The following is an 11,745-nucleotide window of genomic DNA, read 5'->3' on the forward strand; positions in this document are numbered from 1 at the left end:
ATTTAAAAATAAAAAATTTAATTTTATTCTATAAAATAAAAATCTAAAATTTAGAAGATCCGTGAATTTGCGGTGAAGCATAGTAAACCAATGTGATGAGTTGAAAAAGAATAAATTAAACAATGATTTAGGAAAGTAAAGCAACGGCTCCTCGATTACCGCCAGGTTTGTTGGACTTTAGTATATTTAAATTGTGGTTAAGAGAATATCTCTTATATTTAAACTTTAGGCCGACTTTAATTTTAAGAATTGGATAAAATAAGATATTAAAAATAAAATACAAAATATATTAATTTAATATTTTTAGACATAATATCTCTATTCATGTTTCATATGCTAAATATAATTTTATGTCTTTGTGTCATTATTTTAGTATCTTGTGTCTATAAACAAATGTAATCTAAGAACTAGATTAGAATGCTGAGAATTAAAATTTACTCAAAAGTTAAATTTTTTTCTTGTTTTGAAACAACTAAAAATAAATAATTTGAATTCTTTTAAAAATTTTAAATTAATTCTTATATCCTTTAAACTTCATATGTTAAATGTTAAAAATATCTTTATTTATAATTAATAAAATAATTTTGTCAAAAATAAAATAATAAAAAATATTTAATTTATATAAAAATTATTTTAAATTAAAAAGTTAAATTATATTATATTAATATATTAAATCATTTTAAATAGTGAAATTGGATTTTAAATAAAAATATTTTTTAAAAAAAATAAATTTTGTTTCAGATATTAAATAATTTTTAAACAAACTCTAAAGTAATTGCATGGTAGTTTAGAATTCGTTTGCAGTTTGTGTTATATGCCTTCAGGATTTCTTTATAATGGAAAAATTAATAGCTAGATCTTAAAGGGCCAAATAAAAATATTCTATTCTAGTAGTTGAGATTAATTCGGTATATATAATTTGATTTTTTTAAACAAATTATAATAATAATTATTCTTCACGTATAAGTATTATACCATACAAGTTATATAAGTCCACATATTCTATTTCACATTAGACGCGTTTCTTCTAGCACATTGATTTCACGCGCCTCCTAATTTAACAGATTTTTCAATTAACGCGCGTACATTCTTTTTCGTGCCGTTACTGTACGTTCTTCTTCTTTCGTTATTGTCGTCACCAACACCACCTCCTCCTTCTTCTTTTTTTATTGGAATTTCTTCTCCTCCTTTTTTTTTCTCCTTCTCCTCCTTATCTCTTATTGAAGATAATTAATAATTCAAGTTCAGATTATCAATTGAACCAAAACAAAATTGATTATTATTTTAAACCCAATCAAGTAGTTGAGGTGTGGTTCGATTTTAATTAATTTTTTCGTTAGTAGTTTATGATTCTGTAGGTGAATAATGTTTCATCGTTGATGGTTTGAATTGAATGTAATGTAAAAGTTCTGCATTGAAGAAAATATTTTTCTGCATTTGCAGTAAATTTGGGTATAACACGAAGATATTTGGGTGTATTCTTTAAGAATTTTCGGTGTATGTGTGCTGATAAATTTTGCATAATTCAAAACTTTTCTTCTTCCTCCTCATCTTTTGCCGCTTCTTCTTCTTTTTTTTCATCATCATCATCATTTTCTTTTTTTTCTGATTCATCTTTTTTTCTTGTTTTATCTTCTCAAGTTTTTCTTATTTTACTCTTTTAACAATAATAAAAAAACAAACAAAAAAAAAGAAGAAACACATAATAGTACAAAATTACTTGGAAGAGGATAAACTTATATTCGATCAACTAAAAAAAGAAAGAAATAAGAAAAAAAAGAACATAAAAATGTAACATTAGAGAAAATATTTTTCTATATTTGCAGCAAATTTGGGTGTAACAGGAAGATATTTGGGTGTATTGTTTAAAAATTTTCGGTGTATTTGTGTTGATAAGTTCTGGATAATTCAAAATTCTTCATCTTCTTCCTCCTCATCTTCTACTGCTTCTTCTTCTTTTTTTCATCATCATCATCATCACCATCTTCTTCTTTTTTTTCTTATTTATCTTTTCCTTTTTGTTTTACCTTCTCAAGTTTCTTCTTGTTTTACTCTCTCACCAACACCACCTCCTCTCCTCCTCCTCTTCTTTCTCCTTCTTTTTTCATTGGAATTTCTTCTCCTCCTTCCTTTTTCTCCTTCTCCTCCTCATCAGTTATCTCGTTGTTGAAGATAATGAATAATTCAAGTTCAGATTGTCGATTGAATTAGAAAAAAATTGATTATTTTGAATCCAATCAAGTGGCTGAGGTGTGGTTCGATTCTAGTTAATATTTTCGTTAGTAATTTATGATTTTGTAGGTGAATAATGTTTTTGTTTGTGAAAATTGTTGTTCATCATTGATGATTTAAATTGAATGTAATGTAAAAGTTCGACATTAAAGAAAATATTTTTCTGTATTTAGGTGTAACACGAAGATATTTGAGTGTATTGTTTAAGAATTTTCGGTGTATGTATGTTAATAAGTTTTGCATAATTCAAAACTCTTTTTCTTCTTCTTTTTTATCATTATCTTCTTTTTTTTCTTATTCATCTTTAATTTTCTTATTTTATCTTCTCAAGTTTCTTCTCATTTTACTCTTTTAACAAGAATAAAAACAAAAAATTAAACAAAGGAGAAGAAGAAACACATAATGGTACAAAATTAGTTGGAAGATGATGAACTTACATTCGTTCAACAAAAAGAAAGAAAGAAATAAGAAAAAAAAGAATAAAAAAATGTAGCATTATTAGAGAAAATATTTTTTTATATTTGCAGCAAATTTGGGTGTAACACGAAGATATTTGGATGTATTGTTTACAAATATTCGGTGTCTGTGTGCTGATAAGTTCTGCATAATTCAAAACTCTTCTTCTTTCTCCTTCTCATCTTCTGCTGCTTCTTCTTCTCCATTTTTTATTTCATATTCACATAATTGGGAAGAAATAATCAAACAAATAAAAAAGAGTAAAGGACATTTTCGTCCCTGACCTTTTTTTTCGCGGACATTTTTGTCCTCAAGGAATGGAAAATACATTCAAGCCCCTGACCCCTGAAAAATGTGGACATTTATGTCCTTCCGTTGAATTCAACCGTCTGCACTGAACGGAAAAGGATGAGCTGGCAGAGGTGGCACTGAGGTGGCCGTAACAGAGGACAGGTGGCATGGAGCATTTCGTAACTGGACATATAAGTCCCTGGAGACAAAAATGACGCCGTTTTTGTAACCTCCCCTAATTTCTCTGCCTTTTCTTCTTCCTTCATCCTTTTTCCCTTCCATTCTTCTTCTTCGGCCCCTGCCTCCATCACTGCCGCACAGCGGCGCCTCCGTCAACCACCATTAATGCTGAAAGACAAGAATGTTGAAAGCAAACAGTATGAGCAAGTCGACCCGGATAATTTTGTGCTGAGAATGAACAAGAAATAGGCACTAGTAGCTGCCATGGAGGTAGTGGTTCCCAACACCATGAGCTGGGAGCTGGACCTGCCAATCCCAAAAGGCAACATCTTTTTTGTGGCCAATTACAGACCAAGCGCCGCAACCAAGCCATACGCCACCATCCCAACCAAAGGAAGAGGAACATCTATCAAACACAAAAAAGAAAAATGTCACTCACACATTCTTTCAAACACATTGCCTGCAAATAATACCCTTCACACCACAAAATTCAGAGACCAAAAAGAATCACACATAAAACAACAATATGGCAAACACACACATCAAGCCAAAACCTTAACAGAATCAAATCATAGAACAGTTCAATTGCAAGCACCATCGAATAGTTGCAACACATTCAAGAGAAGACAAAGGAAAAAAATACCGAAAATAAGTGCGTAATCACTGTTGAGTATGCTGTCGCAGGGAGAACCACCAATAGGGCAAAAGTCTTCGGAACCGGTGAGCTTCAGGTAGGTAAGGTACGAGATTTCAAGGAAGCCGATCCCGGCGATCCCCGCTGTCAGCTTATGAGTCCATTCGTCGGAGCCGGAGGAAGTGGCGAAAACCTTGGTTTCCTGGTCGGGTTCTGCGGTGGAGCATTTGAGAGGCGGCGGCAACCTCATAGACTGCGTGACGTCAAAGAGGCCCAAGCTCCGGTGGTTGGGAGCACGGTGGTGCCAAATGGGCACAAAAGAACGAAAAGACGATAGGGACATGGAGAAGGTGAAAGTGGCCATGGTGGTGGAAGCTTCTAGTAGCTTAAGCTTCTAGTAGCTTTGCCGGTGTTGATAGTGGCTGATGGAGGTGCCGCTGTGCGGCAGTGATGGAGGCAGGGGCCGAGGAAGAAGAATGGAAGGAAAAAAGGACGAAGGAAGAAGAAAAGGCAGAGAAATTGGGGGAGGTTACAAAAACGGCGTCGTTTTTATCTCCAGGAACTTATATGTCCTGTTACGAAATGCTCCATGCCACTTGTCCTCCGTTACGGCCACCTCAGCGCCACCTCTGCCAGCTCATCCTTTTCCGTTCAGTGCAAACGGCTGAATTCAATGGAAGGACATAAATGTCCACGTTTTTCAGGGGTCAGGGACTTGAATGTATTTTCCATTTCTTGAGGACGAAAATGTCCGCAAAAAAAGGTCAAGGACGAAAATCTCCTTTACTCTAAAAAAATACATAATGTTGCAAAATCAATAGAAAGAGAAGGAGGAAAAAATGCAGTAACAATACAGTAATAAAAAAATGACGATAAAGATGAAACACTGAAGAAAAAGGAGAAACGTAAAGAAAAAGGAGAAGAAGAAGGAAGAAGAAGAGGAAGAGGAAGAGGAGGAGGAGGAGGAGGAGGAGGAGGAAGAACGCGAAACACGCTATGGAAACCGTTGAGTAGTGCGCGTGTTAATACACTCATATGGGTGAGTATCTTTTTTGTTAGATTTATCCCAACTTGTATGACTTTTAAATCAAAATGATTTGTATATATAGCACTTCTATTATAATAATATATATTAACTATTTATCATTTATAAAACTTTAATTTTACTTTTTAACCTGATATTTTTTGTCAGTAATTTTTGTTCTTATCCTATTACTCGCTTTTATTCTCTCTTCTGTACAATGCAATTGGATAATAGAATGAAGCTAACTTGTTCTTTATCTTTGTAGCAGAGAACTAAAGCTAATTAATCTCTTCAAGAACTACTTTAGATATAAAAAATAATTTGTTGTCCATAGTTCAAAACTCACAAATATTAAGAACAAGGTAGCTTTCACATATATAAATAAGAAGGTATCTATAATTCAATTTTCACATCAACCATTAAAACAGAAAAAATTAAGAACCAAAATAAACAGTGAGTTTGATTCATCAGAGTTGATAGATATCATGAGAGAATGGTTTGGATTGCTATCTTGACGTGGGGTATGAGGGAGTCAATGAAAGTTGATGAATGGTAATCATAAATATTTTTATAATATAATTTGTATGGTATTTTGTTGATTTGTTAGAGACTTTAAGTGAATTATACCCTAGTGAATGTTATTTTGAGTTGTTGTGGCCTTTTATTAATTTTAGGTAACATTTGGGTGAAGATCGAACATAATTTATGAAGAAGAAAAGCAAGAAAATTGCTCTCTTCCTTGTTAGTGCTAAACGCCACATCACCTGCGTTTAGTGTCGGAACAAGAACTTCAAGCCATTTGTCTCTGCCTTAGTCGCGTTAAACGCCACATCACCAATGTTTAGTGTCGGACCTTGGGACGCGTGCAATACCTCTCTAGATGGGTGGCGCTAAATGCCACATCACCGGCGTTTAGTGTCGGTAACGCTAGAAGTAGTGGTCCATATGTCCGCCAGCACTCAACACGGAAGATCACAATTTAATTTTTAAATCAAATAGAAAATAAGAAAATATATGATTAGCTTAATTTAAATTTTGAATCAATTAGGATTTGATATAAACCTCGAGATTTTTACACTTTTCAGTTTACACTTTTTTACACATTAAGATTTTTTTTTGCATCACGAGAAACTAAACCTCCAATATTAAAGTTAGAAGCTATGTTTATTTTGATGGATTAATACTATTATTCTTCTACTTTTGATTAATGCACTGATTTTTATTCAAGAACTGAGTTTGGTTCTTCATCCTAAAGATTAGAGTATATTAAAAAATAACTCTTTTCTAAATTGAATTCCTCTGAATCTTAGGAAAGTTAAAATCACCGCTGGCGTATGGCGCGCCACTTTGTGTCTTGGTCTGGAGATGTCAACCTTGAAGCTAGCCCCCTGGGAGTACGCATTCTTAGCGTGTTGCATGCTCACCCTTGACGTGTGGCACGCCAAATTTTTGTTTGATTTGGATGTGGCCATCAAAGGCATATGGCACGCTCACCTTGTTGGTGTGTTGCATGCCATTTCTTGGCTTGGAGTGGGGGTATCATGGACGGCATATGGCACGCCCTTCTTGCTGGTATGTTGCACTCTCCTTGCTCATTTCTTCTTGTGACTTTTGGGATCTCTAAAAAGTTGATCCAGCGTGTCATGTCTTTGTATTGGAGTGTCACTTCACTCTCCTTAGGGGGAAGCAGAGTTCTTTCCCGAGCCAATTCATCAATTGATATTGAACGAGACTTTTGTCCATCTTTTTCCTAAGATATCAATTGTACTAAATCCATTCCTTTTGCTGTTTTGCATCATCCTTGGCTTGGGTTGTCCTAATTCCTTGATCTGATTATGAAACAAGCTCTTCCGTGACTGCCTTAGCTCTTAGCAAAAAGCATCCATAAAGGCTGCGTAGCTACAAAGGCAAACACTCTTGCGACGCCTTCTTCATAGAAGCCGCCGGGTTGACCCCGAAGACCGAATTCTATGGTAGAGAATTGAATAATAATTGGACCATGAGTGACCTTATTAAGTATTGCAAAAGAAAGGGCCAAGTAAGTACTAATGTCAATGTTGGAAAAAAACCTCCATTTTCCTCTCTCCCATTATGAAAGGGGAGATACGGGGAAGAGACTTTCACGATGTTCAATAAAGGGTTTAAGAGCTCTTACAATAGGTCTAGCCTTCCGATCCCTATCCCTGGACTCTTTCTTTTGTAAAGCTTGGCTTTGGAGCATATCCAGAGTGAATCTAAGCATGACTTTCTGTTTTGTTGTACCGCCTAGCTCTTTCTATTGATTACTACTCAAGTCTATCTTTTCTTATTTGGGTATGAGGACATGTTGCATATTTAGTATTCTTTCTCTTAGGAGATGTTCCTCCTTCATTATTTTCTTTGCTTATGCTTTGCTTCTCTTTTTTATCATTCTTCTGAAATCTTGCACAATTTTTTACACATACCAAAACTCAAAGTAATTCTAAAAAATATCGATTAAAGTACAAAAATCTCAATTATACCAAGAAAACCATTAACTTTATTTAAGAAAATAATAAAGAGAACAACTAAAGATGCTCATGCATAAGGGGTATGCTAAGAAGTGAGAGTTTGGTCGTATAGGGGAGAAAGGGGCAGTGCTGAAGGAGAGTGAGAATTGGGAAGTCACAAATTAGAGTTAGAATTTGTTATCCATATATATGGGCATGTGAAATTACTAAAAATCGTATGCTAGAAGTAAATCAATGAAACCAATTAAGTAAATTCATAAATTTTGGGTTATAGTGAGAGATGGGGCGGGGATCCTCGCTCGAGTCCCTGCACATGCTTTAGAAAAAATTTGGCTCCCATTTCTATCTCTGCGAAGAAAATTTTCTGCCTTCAGATCCCCATTCAGGGGAGGTATCCGTGGGAATTCCCACGCCTCGAGGAGTTTTGACACCTCTATCCTTAATGGACCTTAGAGTTCTATAGATCTAAGGTCAGGTAGACCTACATTAGGTTAACCTACTTGACTTGATCGGGACACGGTAATATTAGGGAGACAATATCTAAAGTTATCTTACATAGTATAATATTTATAATTTTATACAGATAATATTCGTAATTACATATTTATTATGAGCAAACTATCAAAAAATGCACTCGAATAATTTTGTCGCTGACAAAAATGCACCTAAATTTTGTTATCGACAAAAATGCCCTCAAACAATTTAAAAACGCAACAAAAATGCCCAAAAAGAATATGATTTTTTTGTAAGTGACAAACGACTTTTGTATTTGACAAACCACTTATGCAGTTGATCCAAAATTTTATAAGAATATTTAGATAACTATTTAAAAAATACACACAAAAACACCAGATGAAAATTTAATTTCTAAATTTTTTATTTTTTAAAAATATTATTAGTTGTTAACAAAAACATCACACAAAAAATATATACTTAGTGAAAAATTACCAAATTTTAAGGATAAAAATTTCTCATTTTTCTAGTTATGCTTGCAAAAATCTGTATCAAAATTCAGTCTCTAAAATATTTTTTGAGAATACATGTTAATGTTTGAGTATTTTTGTCACATTTTTAAATTATTTGAGAATATTTTTGTTGATAATCAAATTTGAATATATTTTTTACAATATAAAATTATTCGGATGCATTTTTAATAATTTATTCTTTTATACTTAAAATTATATTATTATTCTAATAATAATTAATAAATATTAAATAAGATAATTATGAACTATTTAGAATAATTTTCATTATTTCTCAAATATTATTGTAAAACAATATAACAAAAATAACCGTTAGATATTGATTACTTTAGATGAATATCAATGTCCAAACTTGTATATAAATTTATGGAAGGTCACTCTTATTTTAAGAATTTAGGGACACGCATTAAAGGAATTGAAGCACATTCATAGAGCTTAATTCTTCCAAGAATTCTACGATTTATTTACTTCAGCAATCAGTAAGATATAAACATTAATTTTAATGTATTAAAATTTGTATATGTTTTACATAATTATTCAATAATATTTATTTTTTTAAATAATTATTTATCTTATAATTCACCTAATAATATAATTTATTAATATAATATTATGTAATTAAATATTCGTATAAATTATTTTATATTAAAATTTGTATGAAATAATAGTTTAAATAATCAACAGAAAAAACATGATCTTAACATATAAAAAATGAGAATATAAATTTTAAAACATCATAAAACAAAGAAAAAAAATTTCAATTTGAAAACACTCTACTCTTCATAACCTTTTCTTTTCCAATTACAGTCAGAAAATGGCAGTGATGTTCTATTAGAGTATTAGATGAAAGTAACTAACATCTATTTTCTAACTTTTTATACCATAATTATACCACTGTAAAATGAGAAATTTTTCACAAAATAAATTGTCACTATGAACTAGTGTGCGATGAAATATAAAATTCTTCTCAAACTTGAATAATGCGACGGAACAGAATTATGGGTTATAGAATGCGAGACTCTACCACTTTGGCGACGACGCTCGCGATTGGCTATGGAGGCGCGAGGCTGGAGCTCTCGAGCAACTGACAGCGACAGTGAGAATTCGTCGGGGGTGGAAGAACTAGGATTTCCGTCTAGGGAGATGCTCCTCCTGCTGTTGGCAACTGGGCATGGTGCGAGGATGAGAGATTGTTGAAGATACCATCTAACTTGTTTCATCCATTTTTTATCTGAGAAGCATTCCATACGACCAAAAAGGTCCAATCCGTAAAGTTGTTGTGCAGGGCTCAGCTAACCTTTCCTATGAGCGCCCACCTTCTCTTGATTTCATGCACCACAACACGTGTAAAAAAGAGATGTAACTAAAAAAAATATTTATAAATCTATATGAAACTTAATCTGTACACTAGATGGTTCTTCACAGAAAGTAAAAACAACAAAAAAGAAAACAAAAATCCATAACCAATAAGAACATATTAAATTCAAGAAGCAAAGAGAGAATAACGTTAAAGAAAGCAACACAATAATGATGAAGAAATTTAATACCTAACAATAACAATAATGCTGAGGTTAAACGATTATTATACTATTCATTATAATTTTTAAATATTGATTATCTCTCACTCAATTAAAAAATTTATTTTTGTTATAATATTTATGACATAAAAATTAATTAATTTATTTTATTTTTCTTAACTTTTATTTTTGTTATAATATTGATCTTCTTTTTTTTTGTTGAAAAAATATGAGGAGCTAATATCATTAGTATACAATGTGTACAATGAATGTTAAACTAAAACTAAAATTAAATTATATACAATTTATTAATTCTAAATATTTGCTAATTTGAAATTTGAAATAAATTAGGATTGCGTCAGTTATAGGAAAACAAAAACCAATACTCTCTCTGTGAACAGTGTTGCCACTCAATAACGAAGACCCCCTCTCTCTCAACGGATGTACCTCATTCTCTCCCTTTCTCGTCCTTTCTCATCGGGAGACGTTCCGTCTAACGCCGTCGTCCACACCGGTAAACGCCCAGCAGCGCCTGTCAATCTGGTGGGCCTTTCTGGCGACACCGCATCAACCTAGACCTGGAATGACCCCATCGCAGTCGGCGTGTGCCTTCCTCCGGAAGTCGACGACTCAAGAGAAAGGGATCACAAGTGTTTGTCCTTTGATACGTCCATTACCGCGTGGACGTTCTTAAATGGAGTGCCCTGTGACCCTGTCGTTTAACCGCCGTGTCATATTTCATCTCCCGTCGGTGATCACAATTCATTGAAGTCACATGAAAACGCTCCCAACCATTTCGTCGCCGAGAGTGAGCAATATAATAAGGTGAGTAACGTTCGTTGAAACATTGTTAACAGATGGTTATTTCCATATGATTTAGACGTTTATAGTCAGTGCAAGTGGAGTGTTTTATTTTATGTAATTGCTTACCTAGATGGAAAACGAAAGAGAAGATTCGGACACTGCATTGCACATAGGGTATGACCTATATTCGACCTCCAAATTCACAGCTAAGCTACATAAGAATCATGCTATTCTATGATTTTTCCTGCATACAAAGTCCATTATTCTTTATGTTCATGTACCTACATGCTTTTTAGACTCTAATCTAATATTTGATTCTTGTTTTTTAGGTTGCTATCTGATGTTAATCACAAGAGGAAGGCAACCGAGAGAGAAATATTTTCGAATGAGTCAGAAAGTCAAGTTGCTCTACTATGATCCCGGTTTTGACTTATCTTTCTTGCAACAAGGAAAAGTAGAAGATCTTGAAAGTTGAAACTAATTTAATGCAATTATAGTTTGTGCAATTTCAGTGTAGATTAGAGAAGTGGAAAAAAAAGTAGGATCCTAGTTGAATCCCCTTAAGATCAAATCATATAATGTAGAATTTGGCTTTTTTTTTTTAGATTTTGGCAAGTTTCAGATTCAGATTTTATCAATTCTACCTCATTTTGGGGGGTAAACAGGCTTGGGGATTGAGGAAAGTTTTAAGTTATTATGAACCATGCTTTAGTTATCTACAAAAATCAAAAGGATTCTTAGTTTATTTTTTGTTGTTGCATATTCATCTTAATGTTTTGGTGTCCTTTTACTTTAATCTAGAATATGCCTCAGTCATTCAACTTTTGATTTCAATTTTGTCTATGTCAAGAAGAAATTATTTATCTCCCACTTATATTTTTAGAACCTTGAAAGTTTATAGTTTTTAACTTCATTTAAAAATATTTGAAAATATTTTAAAGATATTATAAATTTATTCTCATGTTAGTAGAATTGATATTTCTAAAAACCATTTTTTTGTTGAGATTATATTTTAAGAGATATGAGAAGACAATAAAAATAAAAATTGTTACCCATTTTCTTTATGTCCATTTTACCTAGGATTTCTTCGAATCATGCTTATTAGCTGAAATGATGAACAAAAGCTTTGTAAGAA

This window comes from Arachis duranensis, chromosome 3, assembly GCF_000817695.3.
Source record: "Arachis duranensis cultivar V14167 chromosome 3, aradu.V14167.gnm2.J7QH, whole genome shotgun sequence".
In the NCBI taxonomy this organism is placed as follows: domain Eukaryota; kingdom Viridiplantae; phylum Streptophyta; class Magnoliopsida; order Fabales; family Fabaceae; genus Arachis; species Arachis duranensis.